At 42.7% G+C, this 25117-nt stretch overlaps 1 long non-coding RNA gene across 1 annotated transcript in view; it reads right to left on the reverse strand.

Annotated features, from left to right (window-relative positions):
- Positions 1 to 379: 379 nt before the first annotated feature.
- The window catches only part of LOC137781747 (uncharacterized), a 67382-nt gene continuing 42644 nt past the window's right edge, over positions 380 to 25117 (reverse strand). The window contains exons 3-4 of the long non-coding RNA XR_011077231.1: positions 15629 to 15722; positions 380 to 494 (exon numbers count right to left, since the gene is read on the reverse strand). This is a non-coding gene — a long non-coding RNA (uncharacterized lncRNA). The remainder of the gene's footprint in view (positions 495 to 15628; positions 15723 to 25117) is intronic.

The following is a 25117-nucleotide window of genomic DNA, read 5'->3' on the forward strand; positions in this document are numbered from 1 at the left end:
CAGCATAGCACAAACACACATACTTGGGGCACACTGGGGGCACACGTTAAAAATATGATGGCCATGGATTTAGGAGAGAAATATTCTCCTGATAATATAAAACAGGGCGCAGACACGCGCACTCTACACAAAACAATACATTTGTCAACACTCACAACCAGAATACAAGCATACACAAAGAACACACACATTCCCCCGGCAAAGCCCGTTTGTTCCGAATAATCCCTAGTGACAAAATAAACGCCGGGGTGTATGAGGTTATAGTCTTAATGGCCCGTACACCATTGAGGTGACATAGTGTATTACACACCCTTAATATGACACCTATTGCCTACTGTGCTTTTAGCCAGGTCTCTCTGCCTTTTTACTCCTTACCTCTCCACTCTAGCTTGTCTGTCCCGGGGCGTTGGTGTTGTACAGTGGAACTGACAGGTCGGGAGTTCACAGAGTGCCTTTATGGTGGTTAACCATGTCCTGAGAGGCCCACCGAGAGGCTGTGAGAGGAAAGAAGAAGACTCACAGTCAAGCAGGGTAAAAAAGGAGGATGCCCTGAGTTTAGACTTTTGTCTTCCTCTACTTCAGGTAGAATTCATTAAATGTCTATTATATTTATTCCACTCACCCCTCCAAATGTCTTGCTTCTTTGTAGCTTAAGATGACATAAAGAAGAAGTAATTTGACTTCCTCACTGCAGAAGACTTGCATATTACCTGTGTGTGTTTTCTATATGGCGACAAGTAAATAAATACATTAATGAGAATCAGATATAGTTTTGTTTTATCAGGTCCCTTTATCAGTCCTCCTATGTACAAATAGGCAGTAAAAGAACTGAGTAATGAGTGCCACAAAGAACAAAAATCTATACTCATTTGTAATCTTATCTGTTAAATGTTGCGCAGGCTTTTTCTGATTTAAAATGTCTTATTATGGGTACACCGGAATAGATTTGTGCGACTTAATGGACTACTATTGAAGATTTTTATAAATTAACAAAAGAACAAATTGACATGTTAAGTGGATTTTTAAATACAATTTACAATATCTATTCTATAAAACACTCTATAAGCCTCTGTAAGTCCACACATGCTCCTAACCTTCTACTCATTTGTGTGTATTTTCCACAGAGATTTGATGTCAGGCTACCAGTTAAAAGCTGCCTTACCTTTCTTATCAGCATCACAGCTTTAGCCGTGAAAACTGCAGTCATTTAAAAAAAAAATAGAAGAAGTAAAAGGGTGGGAGGGAATGAGAGAAAGGAGGAAAAAAAAGAAGAGAGAGGGGAGGGAGAGGGTGAGAAAAAGAAGGAAGTGCCTTCGGGGGAAGTTATTAAAGAAGGTGCAAGCTGGCTGGCTTGGCAGCAGTTCAAAGGGGGTGGATCCCCTTGCCTCTCTGCACCCAAATGGCAGTTGCTGGCACCACCGCTAAACACACAATGCCTTGTGGCAAAACTGTGTCTTTCATTGACAGATGAGTGGGGCAAGGAAAGGAAAAAGGGAGGAGGGAACACAAAATGCTGCTATTCGCTCTCTTTTTTGAGGTGGGAAAAAAAAGACTTAACCTGAAAGAGGTGTTAGCCTGAAAGGCAGCGCTGCACACTCTCTCTCTCACACACACACACACACACACACACACACACACACGCACACACACACGCACACACACACAAAGGAAATGGGGTTGTAGCCATTTGTGGAAGCATGAATGTGGGATGGTGTGAAAAATTAAGAGAAGGAACAGTCAGTTTTGTCATTTTATCATGATTACAGCTGGCTATGGGTAGTAATAAAAACATATTATAAAAGTATGCTTGGTTTGTTTTTCCTCTGCTTCTTCTAGAAGCTTTGACTGCACAGTTCCTGGCAGGCACAAGGTTACCATATCTTATTGGATACAGGCCCTTGGGCTTCAGTCAATACTGCCGGTCAATAGTTCTTATTAATAAATGGATTTCAAAGGATATCTTTTATTCACCTGAATGTAAAACGTGCAGTTGAAGTGTGCCACTAAGCCAGGCAACGCTAATAATACATGAGCATACTGTACATGAGTGACATGGGGCTTTGGTTCTGGTACATACTTTCAACTAGAGAAATGTAAAATTTATTCGATGATGAGGGTTGATCATCTACTTTATTAGACTACAGAAAACCAAAGATATACTAATGTCACGAGGTGCACAGGTCTACTTCAACAAGCCTCTCTTTCACATGACCACAAACAGACACACACAGTTAGAACACATATCAACAACCGCACACAACGTCAGGCCACCCTATAGATAGATTTATGCATACATACATAATCAGCAGCCGATGTGGAGGCCCTGACCCTGCAGGTCTCGAGCAAGGACAGGGAGATGCAACTGAAAAGTCTAAACTCTGAAAGGCATTAATAATAAGCTGTCCAAGCTTCAAGCACTGCGAGAGCTGAGGCAAGGTACAAGACGGTCTGATGGTTGGATGGTGAGACGTATGAATGAAGGCAGGGAAAAGAAGTTTTGTAACACGCTAACAACCAGCCAGTTCAAGATACATCAACATACATAAGAGGGATGACACTTTGTGTTGAAGAAGTTAAATACTGTTTGTAAAAAAAGAAAGAAAGAAAGAAAGAAAGGGAGAAAGACAGCGAGCGAGAGCGTGAGTGAAACAGAGAGCATGAGCAGGTAAGCCTATTTATCAGTAAATAGATGCTATAACTGCTCAAGACACAAGCCAAGGTCCCGTGTGTTGCTTACCACCTCTTGATTCAAGTGAAGTAGTTGGCCCTGAAGTTACCGCCAACGTCTGCCCAGGTTCACTTAAGGTGGGCTGGCTATTCTCATTTTTTTCTCTCCGGTTTTTGCTCACCGGGCCACTCCTAAATATTCAAGCATAGAGAACCAAGATGACGAGTACAAACCTCTTTTCAATCTTGTAGTAACAGAAGCGAGGAATAACACAGCCGTCCAAGCAGGAACACTAGGTGAATCAGCATCAGGAAGAGACGATTCAAACTTAAGGAGGCCTTCTTTACAGCGGTACTTTACAACTCTGCTGATGACTACAGAGTGGTAGAAGAAGTGAACGCTCTTTCTTTCCAAACTCAGTTACGAGGGTCGATTTGTATATGCTTATTTGACATTCCTTAGTGGCGCTTTGGTTTCACACGGGACACAAAACGCGGCCTCTTTTGGTAAAGCTCCGTGTACGTCCGTGTATTTTGGACTCATCCAACCCGCCTTTACGCCTGCCCTCCACGGACTGCTGCGCTTGCTATTTTAAACCAGTTGCTTGAAACATCTAACATTGGAGTTAGCTGAAAGCTCGTGTGTCAGTCTAATAAGTCATCCAGCTATTCGACAAATGATCGCAGAACTAGAGTTACAATATGTAAGAATCTTGTATGCGTAACAACACGTGTCAGTCATCATTAACATATGACTCAACTCCATGATCCAGTTATGTATGTATGCGTTTATTGTTTACATTTCAATTAGGACTATATGTCCTGCAATGATGGGTTTGTGTCCCAGCGAGGTGAAAAGACAAACACTCCACTGGTGTACACAATACAATTTTTTATAATGCAATACAACGTGACACAACACCATCTGTTGTCCTGCAGGAAATTTTGTTTGTAAGGCAGCACAGTAAACATTACAGTTATCATGCAGAAAAGCATGCGTGACAGAAGGCCACATACAACACATTCTTTACAATACTGCAGTATCCACTTATATCGAACATGAAAAGGCCAGAGAAGAATATACAGATTGACGATCACAATGTCTTAGTCCTAATTTGGGAAAACTGAACTAGGCTACACAATAGCACACCGATTCTGCCCCGCGAGTGTTGAGTGTGTCTGCATATTCTCTCTCCCATGTATGTGTGAAACAGAAACAGTTGTCAAGCCGCGGCCAACTCAGTCACGCTGCCACTGAGCTCCAAACAATGACCTGAATATAATGACAGATGACACATAGGGTGTGTGGATGCAGCACAGGACGGAACCCAAACCCCATCTGTTACTCTGCCATATTATAGAAAGATGGACTTCATTTATTTTTTTTTAAAGAGAAGCACGCCACACTGTTTAAATCTGTGGGGACACACCGCACTTTTCCTTTCAATTAATAAACAATTATCAGTAGATTGTAACGTTGTGGCTGGAATGACAGACTCCCATGTTGGTTGAAAGAATATATTTCACATCAGAGTCGTTAAAAGCCCTCATAAACCAATGAGGTGAACACTAAAATGCACTAAATCAAACATTGTGGAGGAACGGGACATGAGCTGCATGCACACGGCAATCAAACACATTGGAGGTTCAACGATTAGTTCATGAATTGATGGACAGAAAATTGGTGTTGAGAATGTATTAATTGTACGTGTCCCACTGTTTGCTAGTTTTTCAAGTTGTCGAACGGTAACAAGTTAAATACTTTATTCTAACGACGTAACCTTTAATTTCAGCATTTTACACTTTCATGTGTCACATTATAAACTTAAAGATTCATCAATTATTCCAAAAAGTAATCTGCAGAATTATCAACCATGAAGATCACCATTTGTTGTGGTCTAAACATACATGCACTGGATGTAGGGCCTACCTTCTTAATCCTGTCTTCATTTATTTCCAGGAAGAGATTGAGAGTAGACCAAAAAAATGTGTGAGCACATTCTTGCATTTGTGTAGGTCCTACTCTGAAAGACCTGTCATGAGTGAGGGATTTTAGCCAAATCGGCCAAGATGAGAAGCTTTCTACAGCGAGCACAGCTGCCGGTGCAGGAGGTTGGGAGGGAGGTTAACAGTGGCAGTTTTAAATGTATTTTCTACAACACTTTCCCAATTAAAGGCCCTTTTTACACATAGCACTCTGCTAATAACATAATGGCAAGTAGAATGTCATTGAGTGGTGTAATGTACCTAAATCCTTCACTAGCATTTTTAATGCTTCCATAATTGGAGCCCACTTTGGAACATAGTGGCACACGGGAGGCAGTGGTGGGAAATCAAAAAGAAATGATTTGTAAAGATGTCCGCACTGGAAATAATAACTAGCCTTGGTGCTAATGTAGGGCTCTTTGCGAAAGGGGAGAAAAAACAGGTTGCTAATTGAGTTTGCCTGAAAAAAAAGACATTTAAAACTCATCATTTCATTTTACAGTCCTTTTTGAGGCACATTGTTTTTAGAAAGCGAAAGGGGAACACTCGCGGTGTTTCACATCCATTTGGAGGTTAATGGTCAAGTTTCTGGCTTTTAAATGTGGTAAAAACTACACTGAAAGGATTTACTTTAATTAATTGCAAAGTGTGAATTTTTTTTCTCCAAATACTCATGAACTCTTGCCATTCAAAACTTACCTATGCAGGATAAATACCAGTTTTAGACTTTTTTGCTCGCAATTGAGAGTAATATCATGAGTTTGCCAAAACATTTTTACCTGTATTTAAAGTTATTTTGGAATAATCAACACATAATTTGAGGCTCAATGAGTTCTGAAACACAGCCAATATAACTTTCTGTTTAGACTTTTGCAACAGAAACATCTGACCTTTTCTTTCTAATTTCTTTCTCTTCTTCCTTTCCTCAAAGAAAAAAAGGGTGTTTGGGGTGGACTGCATCCGATTTGTGAGTCCATCCTGAGACTATACATTAGCTGCCACCACAATGACCCCTAGCCCTGTCTAAACACAGACCTTGATGACTCATGGTCGGTGTGCACACTGCTTGGTTATAGGGCTCCGCAGGCTGTGGCCGGGGCGAGGAGAGGACACTCGGCACCAGGATTGAGTGGACTCCACACAGACATTAGGGCCCTCGCTTCTGGGTTGTATTGCATCAATGTCATTGGGCAAAAACATGTCCTCCATCTTCAAAACCACACCCTGAGGAAGGAGAATAGCACCTGCGGACCTCTTATTTATCAAAAGATAATGGCCAAAGTCAAATCAGTCTTTCTCTGAAAGCACTCAGCTGTTGCGCCACGGCAGGATGTGGCAAGTCGTACAAATTAGCCGAGACAGCGTTACTCCTAGATAAGCTATTGTCCTCAAACAGCATTACATCCCTTTTAGCCTTCCCTGCTTTTTTTCCAATGGGGAAAAAAGGGAAGGTCTCCTGCACAAATATCCCCTGTATAAAATGAAACGAGGAAACAGGAGCTTCGGGGTGAAGGAGCAGGGAAATCATTTACAGTAGCGTGATGAAGTGTGTGTTTCTCCTGGCAACAAACAACTTAGCAGGTGCCTTAAGAGAAGGAGTTGTCCTATAATCGTAAAAGCTTTTTTGATCATTTAACCTGCACGCCCAATCAATCAGCAGAGGAAGCAGACGCGCACACACACATGCGCTTGTGCGAAACGACACAGCACATGACCAAGTATGTTACACACAAAAGGTTAATCGCTCAGAGAGAAACCGGGGAAGGTCGAAAAATAAGTGGAGAAGATGTATAGTAGGTACATTGGCAGCAAGGTTTCACAGTGACCAGGGCTCTATCAGCAATATATCTCTATCAGTTACTATAGTGAGACTATTTGTATTTTGTTAGTTCTCAAGTAACACATCATGTATGCAAAATAAAGTATAAATACACTGCTATATTCATGAAAACTAACTTTTTTTTTCCAGGGTCCCTGCGTGATTTGTACTCAAAGTAGCAGAGTGATACTTTCATTAAATACACATAGGAGGAGTCGTCGCAGGAGTTTTGACAGATGAACCTGATGGCCTTGAGAATGGCTCAGAAACCTCACCAGCTGGTCGTGAACCTGGCGCCAACTGCCCATCGAGGCTGGCAGCTTGCTTTAACATGCCAGTCGAGACCTGTGCAGGCTCGGCTCATGACCAGTATAGCGCCAGAGGGTATCAGCTGCCAAACCTTCACAGTGGGCTCTCAGATGGAGCAACCGAGGCGTTAAATCTAATGAGAAGGAACTGAAAGTCATTCAATGGACAGTTTTACGAGAACTAATATAAATGAGCAGTAAAGCAATTCCGGCGTTTGTACCTGTTTTTTTTTTTTTTAAAGATGAAAATGAATAAAAAAAAAAAGATTACCTTGTAAAACCTGTACATGTTGAAAATGTGGTAAACACTAATCAAATCCCTACAGCTCGAGTTTAAATGAATAGTATCACATCTCACTGCATCAACAATCAGTAAAACACCATTTTGAGAGACGTCCAGTGCTTTCTAAAGTGGATTGAAAGTTCCCAGACTCTTTCTCCACTCTCCTGTCTCTACAAAAAACTATTTTTTATGAAAAATATTGAACTATTCCTGCTAGAAATCCCTGTCTTGAGTAAATTCCATACAACTCTGGTAACACAGGCTGCCAGTTGCGTCATGGTGTGTCAAAACATTAGTGGGAGCTGAAAGATTTACCGTACGGCTAAAGTTGATGTGAGTGCAGCCTCTCTTCTGCAGTTTTATGACATCAATCAATCAATGATCAGTCAGTAAACTTGATTTTGTAGGACTTATCCTTAACATGCAAACGTTTTACCATGCATTGGAAATAATTATGAAAGTTCAGCTGGCCAGAAAACAGATGAATTTATACAGTTTTCATTTAAGGACATTTTTGAAGACGTTAGCGAGTTAACGGTCTGTAAAACAGACGGAAGAAACAAAGAGGTCATCGCTCGAGACGCCTTCGTTATCTGAGGCCAACATCCGAAAGGGCCTAATCACCAGAATATTCTTTTTAATACACTGAACGTGTTTGATGGAGTGGTACTACACCTCAAAGTTTTTCCGTTGTCGACATGCTAAAAGAAAAGGGGATAATTATCAAGTAAGTATATAGTCAGATTACAACTGGATAATTCTTGCAAAGGTTTTAATAAAAGGAGCAACATAGGAGATCGGGTTGTGCTCAAAGGTAGTTGGACTGGCTAATAATACACCTTTCATCAGATAAGAGTGGTTGATAAGGACATAAATAAGTATTAAGTAAAGCATTTAGTTGGCATTACATTTTCATGACAGAAAGAAGACATTTTTGACTTTTAAAGGAGCTGCAGACATCCTGCAAACAGATAGACTAACGCTGACACACGCTGGCACAGATTCCAACTGAACTCCAGCTACACATGGCAAAGACAGACAGATCAAGACTATCGAAAGGGGTTGGGGGGGGAGATGGAGAGCAGCAGGGAAAAACAGAGACATAGAGAAAGAGAATGGAAGATCCAGAGACTTGTCAGTCATGGCAATGAACACTGACAAGCCAACTCTGTGGATAATGTTTCTGTCACTGAGAGCTCTAATCACAGTGTTCTTAGTCAAATCCAATCCCCTCATATCTGTACACTTGCAAAGTGCCGGGATGTTTGTAGCAAACAGCTGAAAGAAGCGTACAAAGAGAGGGTGTCAAGGCACGCAGATCGACTCACATCTCCACCATTGTCACCCGCTGTGAGTAGCGCATGGGGTAGAAAACGCCGGGGAAGAGGAGCGGAGAGGCAGAGAAGAGGTAGAGAGTGTGCACCAAAGAGAATGGAGGAAAAGAAACGAGAAAGATGGCAGTTTTAAAACACGCCCGGCCAGGTAGTGCCTGTCAGAACACATTGCCATCGTCTAATTGGGTCATTTTTGATACCCCCCCCTTCTACCGCACGGTGCCAGCGTATTGATGGGGAGGTGTCAGGGTGCCAAGAGCCTGCGAGGCCTCGCTGGCACCGAATCAAAGCAGGCACACACGCTGCCCGCAGACAATCTGGCAAGCCCGAGCACACACAGGCGCAAGAACATCCAAGAACATGGCCCCTCAGCTCCCGCCTGTACCACCGGGGCGTAATTGGTACATGGGCATTCCGGCGCGTTTTCAAAGGAGGGAACTTAATCCACATGTGTACTATGAAATTGGCTATTTTGCACCCAGCCTCCCCTCCCTCTTCCTCTCTTGCGCTCTTTCTTGCCCTCCCCCAGTTTGCAACCCTACCAGCGATTTAGCACTCCGAAAATGTCTTGTTTCTCTCACATCCGCTCCGTCAACTATCAGCTGCCACTCTATCTCTCTCTCTCACGGAAATCGCCCCAGGTTTGACCACGGCGTCGCAGGCTGTGAAGGCGGACAAGGATGCCTAATCTTTACTCGGTGCTCAGCTTGACAAGATTTCTCTCGTTGGAGTTTGTTTGCGGTTGTGTTCTTGCCTGTGTGTGTGTGTGTGTGTGTGTGTGTGTGTGTGTGTGTGTGTGTGTGTGTGTGTGTGTGTGTGTGTGTGTGTCGGTATGCTTGTCTGTACTGTAAGCATGCGGATCTGTAGAGCCGAAGACAAATTTGATTTGTTCGTCATGTGCTTGCACATAAAGCTGGAGTTTGGGTTTTACGGGCGTGGGTTGTGGATTGATGCTTACAGTTGGATGTGGGTGAGCCAAGACGAGCACATCCCACTCCTCTACTTAGACGAAGAATCTTTAAATCTAAATACTCCCAAACACTAACATCCTCTCATGTGTGTCTTGTGTCTCTACATTCCGACGTTGAAGAACACTGTCGCATCTCCTCTTCTTTTGTGTGGTGGAGTGTGCCTTCCAGCCAGCCTGGCACTGACTGGCACATGGAGTAAACCGACTCCAGCTGCTTTCTGACCGAGGGGAACTTGTTTAATTAACCGCGCTCTGGTTCCAATGAAAGGGTTGGTTTCGCCCCCAGCTGTTGACCAGTCTGTGGCCCCCCGGAGGCCCTGATGGGGACTGGCATATCACCCCTGGTCCGGTCAGATCCATGTTTCCCAGACAAAGATGGACTCTGCCTGTCATGCCAGGATGTATCACGCCTGAGCCCTCCTTCATAAATTAAACATGAGATCTGGAGGAGTTCTTTTAAAAAAGGAAAAAGACCCAGAGGATGTTTCTCTGCTCAGATTCACCCACGCTGCTTTTCTTTCCTTTTTTTTTTCTCTCTATGACTCGGACTCACTCAGACATGGAAAAAAGGAAGAATGGGGAGAGGGTATAAACAGGTGCAGAGGTGAATTAGAAAACAGTGCCCTCAAAGACTTTCTCAAGTGTGTGTTTGTGAGTACTTGTGTGTGGGCAACCCACGGTGGCCTGAAAGAGCGCTTCAAAGAGTCTTCTGATGGTTGTCTGGCCGTTTCCATGTGCTTTTGGGGACTCACTCATATGTGCGAAATGAACTCAGCGTTTGAGCATTACTCATCCTGTGTTAATACTCTATCCTTGGTGCAGGTGGAGTGGTACATATAAAGTTCCACCTTGAAAATATGTGGGTCTAAGTCTTGCATTGTGATAAAAGCAAAATGCTCCAGCTGTCCTATAAAAATCATCATTCACTGTTATTATATTTGAAATAAAAGTTGAACTCCCAATTTAAAAGTATTATTAAACACAATTTTTTAAGTGAGTAATTTCATCTGCTGCTTTGCCATTAAAGCTATCGTATTTTTAAACACAGAGCACTGCAACATTGTGCACGCTCAAGATTGACCCTTGGGGGTAAATATATGCAGACGCATGTAAACACCACTTCAACAAGACCGCCTCAATATCGTAACCATAATATAACCCCAGCCCCCACATCCCAGTCTCACGACAGCCATGAATCACGGGACAGGGCGCCACCGAAGCCATCAGGAACCGACGTTTGTGTTTGCCCGTGTTTCTCCTACAAGTGTTATGTAATCTTGGTCTAATTAAATTAAGAAGCCTGCACTGACATAGTATTTTGAGTCAGTATGAGATGAACCAAGGGACCTATAAAAACCTAACATAACTTAAAAAAATGTCTAACTTATTTTAAACTTAAGACTGTGCTGTTACTCCGCCAGTCCTGTACATGTTATAAATTGTGAGATAGAATATGTAATTGTAGACTGTGGTATTTTCTAATTATTCTTCCTCATTATTTCCACTTAGTTCTGTTACTCCTAAAGTGGTGATTTCCAACAGTGCTAATTGTTCTGTCAGTGGGTTTCCACTATGTTCTCACTCTCATCCGAAATAAATCAGGCTTTGCAAGACAAGTCGAATGCCAAAGTGACATTCTGAGAGGTAACATCACCACCCAGCCACTGTGGAAGTCTCTCTAAATCTAGAAAGAGCTGCCAAGAGAGCTAATTTCACCAGCGACTGGATGACAAGTCGTACCCTCACCAAGCACAATTGTCACCTTTACACCTTTACAAGTTGTCATGTGTCTTGTGTCCTGGATGCCATGATAATGCACACTGGAAGGGTGTCATGTCATCCCCTCAACAAATCATGTGTGAACACAGCAAACAGGCAAAGCCTATTAACACCCAGAGCAAATGGAAGCAGGGCTCTGTTTAAATGTCTATATACATACATATATGTGATTTTAGTTGTTCTTTTATCCACACAACTCCCACAAAATGCTCTGTGATTTAAAAGATTGTTGAATCAAAGCTGGATTAGCTTTTTCTGCTTCACTTTATTGCCCAACTCATGCAGCCTCCAACCCTCACCCCCTATCCACCTCCCCGTGTCATTTTTTCCCCCTGTGAGTCCAAGGCAGAGTCCACGGGAGCCCCATTTGCTGTGACATATGGCGAACAAGGCAGGCACTGCGAGCGAGCGGCCCTGTCTGGAGCTGTGACTTAGTATCGTCCCTCAGTGCCTCTGGCAGCACAGGGACAGAGGGATGAAGGGGATGGAGGAAGAGAGAGAGGAGGTAGAGAGACAGAGGAACGGTGGGAGTTGGGGCAGAGAGGATGGGGAGTGGAGGCGGGATTCATGCAGGAGTTTTTGCCCTGGAGACACACTGGCAGTCCTAAGATTAGAGGGGTAATCAATCTCAGCGTGGAGCCGGCCAATCCCACCGCCCCACGGCCTGGCAACCTGGCCTCCTCAGGTGGGGGCAGGGCTGCGGGGAGCAAAGGAATACTGACAGGAGGGATGGAGAGGAGAGAGAGAGAGAGAGATGAGGGGAAAGAATATGCTTTATTAAGAGTCATTTGTCCTTTAACAAGCCTTGGTGGTAGACAGGTGATGAAGCATAGCACCACAAACACATATGATTACTGTCATCGTTGTTTACTGGCTTTGCTGCCTCTGTCACCTCACCAGGGAAACCTTGTTTTGGGTGCTCCTTACACACACAACAACACACACACACACACACACACACACACACACACGCCCTGAGCTGTGCAGCAACTATCTTGGTCATAGTTAGACTGCGCTGATCCCACAGTCAGCAACTGTATCAGTCCAATTCTAGAAAAAAACAAACACTGGAGCCGTTATCAGAAAAACATATAAAGTTCAAAATAAGATACAAACTTTTGAAAAATATTCACTTAAACATCATTTTGTTTTTTCCTATAGGCACACTTTAGACAAATAAATGCAATGAGAAGTCGCAACTTGTCACACGTTAACGACAGTAACCGTCATCATGTCAGCTATGCTATTTCATGTTAAAGAAAGGGGGGGCAGCACAACGACACACTGTCAAGAGTGCAACACAAGTGTTTTAAGGGACGCAATCGGTGTCACCTGGCTTCAACACCAAAGACCTGAAGAAACACTTGCAGAAGTATCATCCAAAAGAATATGATTAGGTTTAACAAACAACAAAGGCAAAAAAAAGAAGAAAAAAAAAAAGAAAAGAAAAACATGTGAGAAAGCACAGAATATAAGCTTAAGCACTGGGCCTAAACAGACTAATCAGTTTCCAATTCAGAAAAAATATAAAAATATTTTTGAAAAAGAGTTTGGTTGATCGAAAATATTTCCTATGAACATTTATTAGCTTATGGTTTGTCACATGTTCACATATTTAAAGCAAACTGTATGTACATAATTACACAGCAACACAACAAAAAATGTGTAAACAGAAACAGTATTGAGAAATAGTTAAATCATAAGTACCAGTGTACGGGCAAGCTTCGGACAGAATCAGCTGCACTCACAGTTAATCAGGTGCGCTACATACTGAACAGATCACTTATCAGGTTATTTAATAGATCATTATAGTATTTAGTGTGTGATCAAGGAGAGGGGTTTTAGGTCCGTATCCGATAGCTTCTAATAAGTCACACTGTGGACTAGCTTGAATTATAGTCACTTGGTAATTACCATCAATGTCTCCGCTCTTCAATTACTGTCCTCAATACATCTTGAAAAGATGAAATGAGCTAGAGAAAGAGATGAAATATAATGCAGGAGGTTGAAGTATGCTCAAGATGAAAAAATAGAAGAGAATTTAAAATAAAAGGAAGGAAACATCCTCGCGAGGACTTTTAGAGATAAATGAAATACTTAGACCCAACTCCCCAGTGGCCAATACCATTTTATTTTATTTCGAGAGAAATAATTAGAGTTTTTTTTTTTTTTTTCCTCTTGCAAAGTGTCTGTTTTTTGTCTTTAATCAGTGCGGTGTAGCTTTGTGCTAAGATGTAATATTCTGTGGTTATTCAGAGTTGTATTGCATTACGAGGATGCAAGCGTCATGTATCAACCAGTGTAAATGTCTCACCGCTGGAAACCTCTTTATCAAACTAATGCACTAATATATATATATATATATATATATATATATATATATATATATATATATATATATATATATATATATATATATATATATAACAAAGCAGGTAGTCCTGAAGTTGGAAAGCTTCTTTTAATTGGGCCAAGAGGTCTGAACTAAGTCCCATCTGTGGTGTGGTAGGGACTTAATTATAAGCAAACATGGCTACCTATCGATACACCACAAAACCACAGCGAGGAAGAGGGTTAAGAATAATCTTGACGCCCCGCGGGTCATCGCACACTGTAAACAACATGGATTTATCCAAAAACAAGACAGACAAGAAACCAAACATAACAAGTTGTATGAAATCAATATGGGCCAAAGCAAGAATCAAAGCTGGAATAAGGGAAATCAGGCTAAATTGGACTTTTTGTTGTGCTTGGTCAAATATAGTGCGGCTCGAGATGAACCTCGGGAGAGAACGGCAATAACAGAGTAATACTTAAGTCGAGATTGTGGGTCCATATCTCAACAAAGTCAATTCAGGTCCTTACGACTCCACACAGTGGACAACGGCACATGTTCGAGGCACACTCTCAGGTCCCCCTTATGAGCCCGAAAAGACATTCTAAAGTGGAGATGGCCGTGAGTGTAAGTCAAGGGATCGAGGGAGGCGCTCAATGTCTCAGTGCGTTGTTCGTCTGCAGTCCACAGCATCTCGGGCTAGCTGCTCGGCTCATCTGTGATCTTCCGCTTGGAGGCACTTGCATTAATTGAGCTCGTAATTGAATAGTTGTCTTCATTAGTTCCAGTCCCCTGCTCGCGAGTCTCGGTTACGGATTATTGGGGAAATGTTTGTGCTAACATCCTCTTGGAAAGCTTATATATAGGAGGACATTCTCGTCCTTCAGCGCTCACCGTTGCGTCGTTGAAGTCACTTGATGAGAAACAACTGTCACTCATGGCTGACCGGTGACACAATGTGTGTTCCCGTAGCAACCGTGGCTTTTCAGAGACACGGGCGAGATACAAAAACATCCACGAGGAAGAGGCTCGTTGAATGGAAACAATCGCCGAAAGTCATTAATATTCTTGTGGAGTTGCAGGCTGTAGCACAAAAGCTTTACCTGAAGGAAGGCTCTTCCAGGAGACGCAACTGATCTCGTCATCAAATCTCAAAAATAATTCACAAGACTTACAAGTTAATACTTCACGTTTGTGATATGAATTCAACATGTTACGCTCATACAGCGTAGAGGGGCATGGAAAATTATCTAGATACCTTGGAGGCACGGGCCAAGTTCTGGAGAGAAAATTCCATCCTGTTTGATTGAGAACGGAGAAAAAACAGGTACACAAATAAACAGCATGCATAGAGACGGGCCAGACATCAGCACCGTGATGTGCTTGAGGTCGTGCAGCATGGTTGAGAAGATAAAGGGAAATTAAAGGAAAGGTCCCTGACCCTCTCCGATAGCTCTAAATGCCTTGCAATTTTCCACAGGAGACGAAAATCCTCCTCCACAAATGAAGGGCTGCGTCTGACCTCTTCCAAGAGCGCAGGAAGTTTAAGAGAGGTTGACAAAAAAAAAGAAAAAGGAAAGACTCAAAGAGAGGCGAAATGGTAATTTGACTTGCAAACAGACATTTCTAACCCCTTTAAGGTGCATTTTATTAAATCTTTAGCAATTTGCATCTCCCGCGCCCAGCCAATTATTATGGCATGCGTCAGATTGAAGCAACATCTATAGAAAGTGTGACACTGTCAAACGGGCAAACAAAATGAAGCCTAAAAAAAGCTGGCGTCACAGCAAGCAGGCCGGGCTCTCACGCAAAGACTTAAGGACAGTTGTTCCCTCATTAGAGCATCGTTTGGCAATAATTATCTTTAAGTGCTCTCGGTCGTCTTGGAGAGGTGAAACAAACTGTGCAGAGCTCCAAGAGAAAGCATGACGGGTTGCTAGAAAGAGCTACAAAAGTGCTTGTCAGACATGCACGGCATCGGCTGTCAGAGCAAGTCAACACCGCCGTGACGCCGGCACTGAATGACATATTAAACAAATTTAATCAAATTAAATGTAGGTGCAATTTCGCTAGGAGTGGGGCTGGTGATCAAGCCACACTTTAAATATCTTCCACACTCTGCCACAGACACCTCACATATGTCTTACCTTGGAGCACAGACACCTTTCTCCTCTCACCAAAACGGATTCGCCCATTTCCTGGTACCTAACAGCTTCACAAATAAGAAGTGACTCCGCCGCCCTGGAACAAACAATGCCCGAAAGCATCGAAAATGTATTTTATATGAATATTCAACAAGGGAGCATAAGAACCTGAATTCCTCATTTTCACCTTCCTTCCTTTCCCCCATTGCAGCTTTTTTCTTTAACTGCATAATTAATGTGTGAACAGAAACGTGTGAATTTGTTTGTGTGGCAAAATAAAGAATGGTGGGAATTTATAAAAAGAACACAGCTCCATTCCTTTGGAAGAACATTAGGGTAATCAGAGCAGTAGGAGGTGGATTTGTAAGCCATTATAGCTGAAATTACAGGATAGATATGTCTATATGTAATTCCTTATCCTTTATTCATTTATAATTGTAGACAAGTACAAACTTGCTGCTTCCTTCTCTGACTGGTGGTGTTAAGTAGCTGTGATTTCAGTATTTTATATTTTGTAAAAATGCATTTAGATGCATACAGTATATATATATATATATATATATATATATATATATATATATATATATATATATATACTTTTAGCTCAAAGTATATATATTTTATATATACTATATATATATATATATATATATATATATATATATATATATATATATATATATATATATATATATATATATATATATATATCCCAAACAATAGCTTTACTTTTTATGTTATTGGATGGAAAATGAATGTGTAGTAAATGCCCCCGACCCTTATTTTGTCAGGCTCGGCACGTAAAATGTGACGTAGGCTCGGCAAGACACACACACACTGTGTCCACCCACCAACATTATCTCCCCTGCTTGTTAATGGGGACAGCTCACACAAACGCCCTAGCAGAAGTGAAAAATCTCCAGCCCCTTGCTCAGATTTGTTCCCCTGACATCAATCGTTGATCCTGTAATTTTGTAGTTTTGCCCCATGTCGTTGATGTGTGCTTTTAAAATATATGTGTGCCATTTGCCTTCGAGTATACAATTGGGTATACACATATAAAAACAGAAGAGGAAAATGGGTGGCAGCGAGGGGTTTTGCAAGCTAAAGGGATTTTTTTTTTCCAAAGGTACACAGATACCCCGAGGAATAGATTTACTGGCCTAGAATTGTCTGTCAAGATGTGATACATTCAGAAGTTTTGCAGAGATGAATCTAGACAAATTAATGCATTTGTGATTCCTTCCTGTGTGTGTGTGTGTGTGTGTGTGTGTGTGTGTGTGTGCGTGTGTGTGTGTGTGTGTGTGTGTGTGTGTGTGTGTGTGTGTGTAGGAGGGGAGGAGAGAATGAGACGGAGTTAGTATGCTGAAGGTAAGTCAGTGGGCCGGCAGGTAAGTAGGAGACAGAGCGGAGTAATCAGGCTGCCCACAGCCCAGTGGCACAGATACCACACATACACACACACACAGCTCTCCAATCGTTCATTTTCCTAATGATCCGCAGAGCAGCAGGAGGCAGGAAGCCATGTTGACTGGGAGACCTCTGCCATAACCCTAACTCAGAGCAGCATCGCTAATGATACTGTGTCAGTCGTACTCTGTTGAGTGTTTGTCAGTTTGTAAACTTTCGTTATTTGAAACACAAGCTGAAACTTTACAGAGCAAAATACTTTCAGCTCAAAGTCAGACAAGGAAATTTCACATCTGTCATTTTGCCAACAGTCTTTTCATTTGGAAATAAAACTTCCAGCTTAACATGTTGAGTGTGCACTAATCTACTGTACCACCAATTAATAGCCTGTTAACCTTGGCCTACAGCTCCCAGTATGTCTAACACCACATATCCCCTGTGACCCTCACTCCCCTGCTTCTCTCACGTCATTTCTGCTGACCACAAATTCTCTGTAAATAGTTCTAGATGGATAAAAAAAAAAAAAAACTTTCACCACCGTGTTTAGGCAAATATCAGGACGGCCGCGGAGGCGAGGTGGCCCTGGGTGGCCATTAGGATGCAGCAAGCAGCGTTTCCATGCAGACACCATCTCCACATGGAAAGGTCACCTCCCTCCCTTCGCGGGTAAATACGCAGACGTATACAAATGCGGTTGCGTGCTGAAATGGCTCACCTTAAGAAGGCATTAGGCTCTCTTCCACTGAACTTTACATCCCTCTCTTCAATTATCTTAACCAATGGCATTTTAATCTCTTCTAAAGTAGCTGAATGCTCTCAAACTACAGAAAGAAATTAAGTCTGCATCTTCAAAAGCTAAGAGTGGATTTTATTTAGTTGAACAACATCTACATTTTATGGTACTATGACTTGATGAATGCAAATGTTGTATGTTTTCCACTATAATAAGTAGACAATCTTAGTTTGAAAGGAAAAGAAAAATGAAAACATCAAATGTCTATTGAAGTACACAGTGTCTGCTAAGCTGTCTGTTGTCATCATTATGAAACAGCAGCGCAATAGGGAGTGACGCTGATTGAACAACAGTTCATCCTGTTCGACTTGAGATGTGACTCAGTGCTGCGCCGTGCGCTTTTCCCCCCCTTTGAATCCGGTGTGCTGCAGGTTCACTATAAGGCCCTTAGCACCCAACCTGCCTACTGGGCCCTGCAAGCCTAACTGCTGTCAAGTCGCATCCAGCCAGGAGACTAACTCAGACTGTCAGTGCCCCGCGTCCACTACTAACACACCTGAGCTGGGGCACGCCTTCTACTCCAGCCGCAGGCATAGCGGGCCTCGAGTCAGCAGTCACTGTTGTGAAGAAATGGAGGAGGGTTAGGACATACTAAAGGAAGTTTTGTTTTAGAAATAATGGCTTGCTGATGAATGATGATAGAAATTATAGAAGGTTCTCCTCCGATTCGTATGTATTTCTGACTCTCTCTCTTTTTACTGTTTTTATCCTGTATCAAATGCTAGATCCTGACATTAGCTCACTTCTTCACATCTACTTACATTTATTCTATTCATACAACGCTCATGGGACTGTAACTGGATTTTTGTTCATACTTCTAGTACTTCTTTGAAACTGATGTTTTTCTTTTTTTTACCTTGAATTCTTTATTCCTGTGTGTTTGTCTTCTACTTTCCTCCATTGTCTCCCTTTTTCCCCCCTTTTGTTGCTGGTCTTTTCATTTTTCCCTTTTGTTGTCTCAACCTCGCCGTCTCTTCCCGTCCTGGGGGACGGCCATCTTTCCCCTGGCACCAGATCCCAGTGGACGCACGGGAGCCCCGCTGTCGCGCTAGCAGCTCTGCAGTTAGCTCCTCGCGCTGTGCCGAGGCTCGTTTCCGTGGTGCACTCTCTCCCAAAGGGAATTCCCACCAGAGACAATGGGCAGCTTACCAGGGTAAACAACAGCCTCCTCCTTGCCAGCCTGCCACAAAGGCACAGACAGCGAAAGGGGAAGAAGAAGTGCAAATATAGTACAATACTGCTTGGTAGCAGAGAAACCAACCACAATGCACGGAGCCAAGTCAGACGCATCCCTCTCAGTGCTTCAGACATTTAGAATCAATGGCAACACAATCACACTCACAATATGTAATTGTGGCTCCAGCTGCCTCTTTGATTTAGTCAAACAATTGCTTTAGTTTGCGGGAAAAATCCATAAGAACTAATTTTCAGTATCGCCAATGGGAAGGGAAAAAAAAAGTCTCATCAAGAAAATGCAATGAATCAGGGAGCAGTTGGAACACAAGTGCGGTGAAAAAAGTGAGCCTGTCTGATGTCGCGATTATGTCAATGCGTTTGTGAGAAAGGCTGATATGAAAGGATGGTTTTGTCTTGAAATTCATATCCACTTACTGCCAGGGAATGGCTGTATACCTCTCTCCAAGTAATGGGTGTTTACAATATAAAAGAAGAGGAAAAATAGCCACTTTTCTTTGCTCAGACATGAAATCCTCTTATGAAATTAGGCTGATAAAAAGGCCTTGTGACGTCGGACATTTTTCCAACCTTGCCTGTGAGCATTATTAATGGCATCCTTGTGGCATGTCATCTTTCTGCATCTCCAACTCCAGCTCCTTACAACAACAAGCAGAGGGCTGGGCCCGCTCGGCACTTTGCCAGAACAACAGTGGAGTCACCATGCAGCCCCGTCAAGCTCCCCGAAGCAGGTGCAGCCGGGGAAGAGCCACAAAACACACTTTGCTGTGTGCATAATGGCCAAGGGTTAATTTTTGTTGGTTGCCTTCAGAGGGGGAAGAGTGGGAAAAAAAATGAAGCAGCGTTGAAACAAATAGCAGCGTCGGGAGAGACGTGTGGCCTTCGCTTAAACAGAGCCATAAATCAGCAGACTGACATGGAGAGAGGGAGGGAGAGAGAGAGACAGAGGAAGAGAGCGGGAGACAGAGCAAAACCAAAAGTGAGACGACAACAGCATAACATTACCAATGTTTAGCCCCAACAACCTACAGGATGAACTCTTCTTATGACTTGTATACTTCTTTTATACTGTAGAATGTTCTCTCTTTTCTTCCATGTTCTTAAGACAGCATTTTTCACTTTATAGTTCCCACTCCTGTGAGGTCATGTGCGATTGTAACCCCTCATTCATGAGACCACGTTGACCCGCGTACCCTTTACCTTATTTATTCAAACATATAGCAGCAGCATTGTCTTTGAGATGCTCATGGGACTTTCTTCTTTCTTTTTTTTTTTTTACAGAGGAGCAGAACAAAAACTGCTAATGGTCAAATCAAAGAAAGCCCCTCGTGCGTGTGTACCTATATTATATTGATATTTTTCTTATAAAAAACTCATGCAAAAAACATTGCATCGGCGCTTAAATGTGAATGCGTCTGCATGCACAAGCGTGTGTGCATGTTCATACAGAACGTGGCAGTGAAGTTTAGCATCTGCCTCCACACAGGCAAGGATTAACAAGCCTCTTTGGAGTTGCATAGTGGAAGGGGTCGAAAATACATGCGGATTACATATAGCGAGCATCATGTTGCAGTTATGTTTTTAATGACATCCTGTGTGTTCAAACCTGCATGTGTGAAAGGACCCACATTGCGTAAGGCTCCAGCTTGGCAGGCCAGGAGGCTCATCCAATCGCTAATACATTCGGAGTTTGTCCGTAAACCCAGGTAGGGGCAAAATCTCAGAGATATCTTATGCACGGCCGTGTGTGTTCAAGCTGCGACCCACCCTGTGTCACTCATTTTGTCCTGACTTGTGAGGGATTACCGCAGTGTGGGCTTGTGCTGAGGTGGCAAAATACAAAGGGATAAGGAAAAGATAGAAAGGTATACCAGTCTGAATGTGTATGTGCTTTACATACAAGCCAAGTCTCCAGGAAACCTGCAGCAGGTCTGTTGGACCCAGCTGAGGGAGACGTTAATGTGTGTCATCCATGGCCATCGGAGTGTAGAGGAACGAGAATGGAGAGATGGAGTACAGGTTTTTTAGAAATGACATAGTAGATCTGATTTAGGAAAAGCTGGATAAATCAAATAGGGTAGCCGAGGGTTTTCCAACTGCATGCTTTGAAAGTGAGCCTAATAGCACCTTTTGCAACCATAGAGTAACAGGAAAAAAGGAGATTTGGCGCATTTGTGTGATATACTGTAGCAAAGCATGCAATTGCCCCCTGGATTTCTACAGTTTAGGCGCAAAGTATGTGCAAATTATTTCATTCACCTGACACCAAAGAACAGCGGTCGCCTGGCACTTTCAGAGAAAATTAAATTAAGCGCCCAGAAAATGTTCGCAAAAAAACTTGGAGGATATAGAATGGATTTATGGCTTTAAATCTGATGGAGCTTGATACTAATGCGGTATAAATCCTCGCCTTTCATTATAGTATTATATGAAATGCATTGGAATGGAGCGATGGATCCTATTTGACATTCCGTTACCGGAGCAGTTGCGCGCAGCTTCACACTTAAGCCCTTTAAAGCTAATACATAAATGTAACGTTACATATAGCCGCAGCTCTCAACAGCAGTTTTTTTTTCTCTTCCTCTTCTGACTGAATCAGCAACCACGTGAGATGATTCTCCCAAATGGTTTAATTACTCAAACAGATTGAGGAGCGTAATGATGTTTTGCCTCTCCAATGGCAACAATGCTGCTAATCGGCTCAGCTATTATTCTGACAATGAAAATGAATCATAAGATGCTTGTTCCTTTTTACAATATGTTAATGTCGCACACTGTAATCGACTGGGCTCACGGAACGATTTGGAGGCAAGAACTGTGCATTTTCACAGAATATTCATGTGACATCAAGACCAAAGACAGGATGTTACAGTTTGTCTCTTTTTTTATTTCATTAAAAGAACTTCAGTTTTCGGTAGGAGCTGGAGAAACTATTCTCTTTCTTTCTTACTTGTAGCAGACTTATCCACAGACATGAACTGACCAACATGGTCTAAATTATGTACAGGAAAAAAAATGAAAATATCGATTATAAAACTCCCTCGAGAAGAGAGATTGTTTCTTTTTTGGCTGGCTTTCAACAGACAAATAAGACGTCACTCCAAATCGTACACAAAGAGGGTTCTCAGATCTTCCTTTTTTCCCAGCACAGGTCATCATTGATGCATGCGATTCCTATCTAGTCCACGGTGGGCCACTGAAGGAGGACTGGGCCTCTGCTGGCCTGCTTGTACTGCAGGTGGTGGGTATCGAGATGGGGTCCATTTGGTCCAGTGTCATTTGGTGTGGGGGGACGGCGCAGATGCATTGTGCCCTTTGGCGTGGCTGTGGCGGCAGCACGTATGGGCCCCATTGTGCTGCGATTATGTAGGACGAGCACGCCGCCTGCTAATCCGCCTGTGGGAGGGTGCATGCCTGTGAATTATTGCACTTTGGGAGAGAGAAAAAAAGACAGGAGATGAGGAGCACAGGAAGAAGAAGAGGAAGAGGAGGAGGAGCGAGAGACAGAGAGAGAGAAGCCCCTTTGGCTGTGATTATGAAATGGTCTGTCACAGATTAAGGCTACAGGGATGCAGGCAGAGATGAGCCAGAGCCTCCCACAGACACTCTGGCTAGTCAGGCTGCTTCATTGAGCTTACCTGAGGTTATACACGCCTCGCATCCATCGATGGATGTACGATGCACACACATACGCATACGCATGCTGGGGAAAGACAGAGAGGAAGTGAAGGCAGGAGAAAATGAGAGGGAGGGAGCGATCGAGAACGAGAGGAGAAAGCGTGAAAACAAACATGCTCCAAATAGGCTTGCAATTGAAAGAGAAGGAAAGAAAGAGGAAGAGAGGGAGAGAGAACTGTGCCCAAGGAAAAACACAAGAAAATAAAAGAGAAACGGGAGAGAGGGAGCTTGAGAAGCCTCGCAGCCACAAAAGCCAGTGACTAAAATAAGACCTGTGTGGCTATTGTCTGTTTCCAGGAGGGCTTTGGTGATAAAAAAAAAAAAAGCCCACGCTATTTGTCTTTCTCTTGCCTTGCCCTCCTCGAGAGCATAGATACCTGGAGATGTTTTTAAAAAAAAAATAGAGATAGAGAAAAGAGTATGTCAGGAATGAGTTCACAAAGTGAAGGATTGGGTGTCTTTTGCAGGTTTGTATAATTATACCGGGAGTCTTTAACCTAAGTATCTATTATTTTCACGCCTGGCAGCTTTAGAGGTGTGCAGCGTTGTGAAAAGGGTAAGAAATACTCAACTCTTCACTGATTGATTGACAACTACAGCCTGCGCAGTTCCGTCCAATCACACGCTCCACTGTCAGGTTGATTCTTCCCCCGGCTTCAAGAGGGGAAGAAAAGCCGCTGCCAGAGTTTGTTACGGCAGAAACATCCACGTTTGATTGGCAGGCCGGCCCTCTTTCAGGACAGATGGAGCCAATCAGCTTAATTAGCCCGATAGTATTTCCAGGTTTTGTATCTACAAGGCTGGGATTTGTGAGTTAGGATTTAAGTTTCAGCCTTTTGTTTAAGGATTCACTGGGGCTTGCAAGTCTCCTTCCATGTAAGTCAGACAGGAAGTAGATCTGCATAAGACAAGCATTGGTAGGAGTTTCATACAGGTGCAGGCAGCTGTTTTTTTTTGTTTTTTTTGTCTTGCTCCAGGTGTGTCGGTAAGTCGTCTATGTGTTGGGAAGAATGAAGAAAGGAGAAAACTTATCCCTGGGCCATGTTGCCCTGAATATATAATGTGTGTAGTTTGATACTGAAGGCGTCAGTATGGTTCAAATGAAGCGCTTGTCAGATCATCGAACAGCCTCTGAAACTCTTTCCCCCTCATCTTTCAGACATCAGAAATGTGGGGGCTTCGTCCGACAATTTATGGATTTTTTCAGAAATCCGACAAGCACAACCATTTCGCACAGTGATTGGCCGGGTCACATGTGTGCTCCGTCTTTGCACGATCATCACATCTCATACCTTCCTATGACTGTGTTTCCATCCACTAGTGTTTATGAATATTTTCAGCGTGCATAAAGAGTTAAGTTTCTCCCATTAATACATTAAATAAACATCATCAGACATTATCATCTAGTTGGGGCTTCTTCTTCTTCTGCGGTAGCTGAACACCACCAGCTAATCGTTTCAACTATATTTGCATCACAGTAGTGGATGAAAACATACATTAATTTGCATTTCTATAGCAGATTTATTTCTGGAAATCTGGTTAAAATTAGCAGGAAAACCTGTTTCATGATGGCACATTTTTTTCCTTCCAGTGTTCTCCAAGTGAACGAGGCCATTCACAGGGTCTATTTAACACAATCACACTTTTTATGTCAGACTTTGTCCCATCCCACTCCGCCTGTGCTAACATGGTATGTGTCCATTCATGAGAAAGTGCCGTGAATAAAAGCATCATCAATTTAATAAAAAGGCCAAAACATAATTACAGGACTACTGTATGTCTTGGCATGGTAGCCTTGGAAAATAAAAAGCCATTTCTGAAATAACATGGTCAGTGTGTTTCTTATAGGGATGTAGGAGAAGCAAAACATGAATTTGCATATTCAGAGTGTATTTTATTAGTACTCCCAAAGAGTCTGCTTCCTCCCGGCTTTGTATAGAGACTCAAGGACAACAACCATGTGACCCTATTGTGACCGTACTGCTACATACATGCTGCTCCATACCCATCGGACCACATTAGATGAGAGAGGATAACCCTTTAAAAGTGGTGAGTTATTACAACATCTCAGCCTGACACGCCTGTGACAACCCGAGCTGATGCCAGATAATTGCCCTCATGCTCGCCACTTAATGAACATAATTACCACATTCTTCGGTGTTCACCCGGTGATTAATTGTTACAACATTTCTTTGTTGAGTTCCCGACAAATTACCCCCACGTACCACCGTTGCCATTTTCACATCAGGCAATCATAAAGTACGCAAGCAGGCACTCATAAAGGCAGCCCAGAGCCACTTGAGAGCCATGTTGGGATTATTGAAGGAGGCAGAGGAAGTTAAGGACTCACCAATCAGTCAATTATAATCATTGGGGAAAGGTTTTTGAAGCCGCCATTCCTCCAGGAGAGGAGAAGA

This window comes from Clinocottus analis, unplaced genomic scaffold, assembly GCF_023055335.1.
Source record: "Clinocottus analis isolate CAN_PGR_092001 unplaced genomic scaffold, fCliAna1.0.p SCAF_9, whole genome shotgun sequence".
Lineage (NCBI taxonomy): Eukaryota > Metazoa > Chordata > Actinopteri > Perciformes > Cottidae > Clinocottus > Clinocottus analis.